General features: G+C 48.0%; 1 pseudogene; it reads right to left on the bottom strand.

Annotated features, from left to right (window-relative positions):
* Window positions 1–2,331: 2,331 nt before the first annotated feature.
* Window positions 2,332–3,495, bottom strand: LOC119041376 (hyaluronidase-3-like; annotated as a pseudogene).
* Window positions 3,496–3,785: the final 290 nt, after the last annotated feature.

Genomic DNA, 3,785 nt, shown 5'->3' with positions numbered 1-3,785 from the left:
TAGTGATTTTCATTTGCTATGCACAAATTTCTCTTGAGAAAGGTGAGTGGACTTTTTAAAGCCACAAGCTGGCAGATTTCATTCTGTGCTATTTCTGAGGTCTTGGCAGATGAGCTTACTCTCCATCTCAGATCTCTGAGAATGCCAAGGAATCTGGTGCAGGGTGTTCCTGTGAATTAAGATTTTGACAAGCATCAACAGTGTCTGGGTGATACGGAGGGGAATTGGAACATGTGGTGAGCTGCTCAGGCCCCAAAGTCCACACTGGCTTCCAGCAAATGGGTGAATCAACAGCCAAATCACTTAGGAAAATCACTCACAGGGGTCTTACTGTTAAGGTGCGTGTGGAGGGAGTGTGGAAGTGAAGCCTGCTAGAAGTAGGTGATCTACCATTTGCCAGTCAGGTTCTTCCAGCTGTGCAGAGTATTGTTCATAAATATCAATGATTAATTATGCATCTGGGCCTGGCAGGTTCTGTGAGTTTACAAGCAAAATATCTTTAATAATTTCATCTATGGAATAACTCACTGACCTGGAGCTTTTATTTACTCCTCAGTAAGTACATATAATGCACATTTGTGTGATAAGTGGGTGGGTTCTCGTGCATGTGGGAGAACTGGTGTGACCCAAGAATTTATTAGTAAATTTAGAATTGAAAAATATTACTCTGGCCTGAGCAAAATTTCCTCTGGCTCTTTCATCCTTTTGGAATGCCCAAGCAGTTTAGTGGGTTCAGTTCATCCTGACTCTAAACTCACCATCCTCAGCCCTTGTTGCTTTGGGGCATGTAGGGTAAAAATTCTTGGAAACAATGCAGAGTTCATGTCTACTCTCTGTATTTCAGAGAGGGGCCCTCTGACCAATTTTCCCTTTGTGTTCCTGCCCCCCATATCTTGCTGAAGTGCCTGTCTTCACAATGATGGCTGTTAACCAGGGAGCAGGTTCTCCCTGGTTAGGACCTTTGGCTAGAATTCTGACATTTCAGGACATGTCAGATGAGTTAGTGGGGCAGGTGACAAGCCTGTGTTTCGTGGAAAGAATTAATGTCCATGGGAAAAGAGACATGCTCAGAGAGGAAGCTGTGACTGGGAAAAGACGGGGACAAGGGATGGTGGGAGAACAGCCTGTTGTGTGCTTCAAGCATGAGTCCTCCCAACAGGCCCCTGGACCTCATCTGAGCTGCATGAAGAGGGCTGCAGGCACAAGCCAAGCAGTAGTTTTCATTAGGACAGTGGCACAGAGTGGGACAGGGCTGTGCCACACAGAGCTGCTTCAATATCATGAAAACTCCAGGGAACCTGGCTCTTTCTTGGTGCCCAGAGGATATCACTCTGGGGCTGTCTTCAGGCAGTACTCAGGCATAGACATCAGGGTTTCCATGGAAGGCAGCCAGCAGCAATGTAGGAATTAGTCTGGCCCTTACTTGGCTTTATAGACAGTTGACATCAACTAGTGGCTCAAATAGAACCAAGTGCTGTTTGTGACTCAGGCAAGGAACCTCAGGATCTCTCAGAAGTAACTAGATAGGACTTTGTGTGGGACAAGAACTATGAATTTGGGGCTCTGTTAATATAACTTGCACAGTGTCTGGGTGAGCTCAGGCTAGTTTGAATTCTCTCCTTTCCTCCAGAACAAGAGTGACCAAGGATAGTAAAGTACAGTGGAAGTGATGACAGGGCTCTGGAATTCTCTTCAAGTTGTCCTTAATTTTTTCTGCCTGCCTGTTTCTTGCTGCTCTTCTTTCTCTTTTGCTGGCTATCTGATATTGCTGTCCATCATTCTCCTGACTGTTTTTTTCCCATTGCACTGACTCAGTTTCTTACCTCTGTGTTGGTGGTTCTTCATCCTTGTGGATCTTGTGTGTGTGTGTGTGTGTGTGTGTGTGTGTGTGTGTGTGTGTGTGTGTGAATGAGAAAGAAAAAGTCACTTTATGATGAAATCAAAGTACAGACAATAGGTTAATACATACAGACCTTACCCAAGATCTTAGGGTCCATTTACCTTTGGACAGGTCTCCTGCAAAACCTCTTCATGGACCCAGTGATGTATAGGAAGAGAGCCCTGGGCTTGCAACCCTAACCATCTGGAACTCTGTCTTTCCCTAGGGCTGCATCCTTGTTAGGAATGATCAGATAATCTCAGAGAGACTCTGGTTTTAAAATGTTGTAAGTAATTTTTTGTAGTCCCTTCCACTCCCCAGGGATCCCATGGGAAATAAGGTGTGTGTATGGGAGGACTGGCTAAGCTAAATAAAACAAGAGTGGGGCAGAATTCTCCAGCACTGAGAAATGGCAGAGGGGGCAAGAGGGTTGGGGAAGGTGACTCCTGGCTTTATGCTATTTCTTCTGGCTCAGTCTCAGGCCTGGGCTCCTGTCAGGTAGGGCCAGTCCAACCCCAGTAACAGTGGCAGCTTAAGGACTCCTAGCTTCAGGGCTGCCATCTGGCTTCAGGTGCAGAAAGGCTTGCAGCTGACCTGGATCTCACCAGGGAAAGTGCCCATAGCCATGGTACCCTGCTGACCGCCGGCTATGGCTGCCCTGATCACACTGATGACATAGGGGCCCAGCGTATCCACCACGTAGTCATGAAGATGTCAGCACTTCTCCTGGGACAGGGACCTTTCAGAGCTCTGGTATGTAAGGGGGGCATAGACCAGGACAAGCAGAAGATGTGGGTGCTCAGGGAGGACCACACAGAAGGTCTCTTCCAGGTGGTATCAGACAAATACCTGGTGGTAAGCAGGTGGCAGCCTTGATGGGAGGTAAATGCTGAGGAAGAGGGCTCTGGAGGTGGCTCAGAGCCAAAGCAGTTGGGTGTTGTGGGCAAAGGTGGCTGTGTGACAGTGGCCCATGTCATTGAAAGCCATATAATGTCAAATATTGCTACAGGCTGAGAAGCAACAGAAGCCCCAAAGTTCACATGGCTGCAGTTCCTGGCCCAGCTAGTGTCCTCCATAAGTGCATGGGCTGTCTGTTCTAAGTCAGTAAGGACCTGTGGAGCTGCTTCTGGGAATATAGGTGGGGGAATACCTGGTGCATTCAAGCCCAGGAGGCTGCCTGGTAAGTTTAGTAGCAGTCCCAGTTCCCAGCCCAGAGTGAACATCACTCTTTCCAGTCTAGCACTGCCAGGCCAGCAAAACCAGATCTCAGGCTGTAGTGGATCTGGTAGGCAGCCTGTGCCAGGTGGTGGTCAAGAAGCATAGCCTAAGGGATGCCTCTATTGTTACTGTGCCCCTGCGGCCAAGGTAAGAATAGAGGCTGAGTTGGTTCTTGTAGAAGATTGTGATGTTCTGGCTGTGGAAACACTGGCCACTATTGGCTGTGATACCCAGGGCCTCTAGGTACAGGTACACACCAAAGTGGGCCCCATAGCATGTTGAGGGTAAGTTCCACAGAGTGGAGATGGGGCATTCAGGGACCTGCAGCAGGAGCTGGCCATGTCACAGGCACAGGGCCACCCCTAGCACACAAGGGCCAAACCTAGCTGCATGGTCATGCCCCAGGAATGGAAACATATTGAAGCCAGGTTCCAGGATGCTTGGTGTCCTGGCCTTGCCACCATTGTGGTTCTCAATGCCAAACCCATCCCTGCCAAGTTAGGGAACCCTCTCTCTATTAGAGTTACACTAATATTAGGCTCCTTAAAATGGTATCTTTTCCTCTGTAATCTTCTTACAGCCTCTTCCTTCAGTGAACTTAAGAACCAACTACTGCCAAGTATGGTATAGCAGGATGTGTGAACAATTTTGTAAAGTGTCTTGTGGGAAAATTTTTTTGCCCGCTAAT

Source organism: Artibeus jamaicensis, unplaced genomic scaffold (assembly GCF_021234435.1).
Source record: "Artibeus jamaicensis isolate MK-2021 breed Jamaican fruit bat unplaced genomic scaffold, CSHL_Jam_final contig_519, whole genome shotgun sequence".
Taxonomy (NCBI): Eukaryota; Metazoa; Chordata; class Mammalia; order Chiroptera; family Phyllostomidae; genus Artibeus; species Artibeus jamaicensis.
The sequence above is the reverse complement of the archived record's forward strand: the minus strand, read 5'-3'. Positions and strand labels throughout refer to the sequence as shown.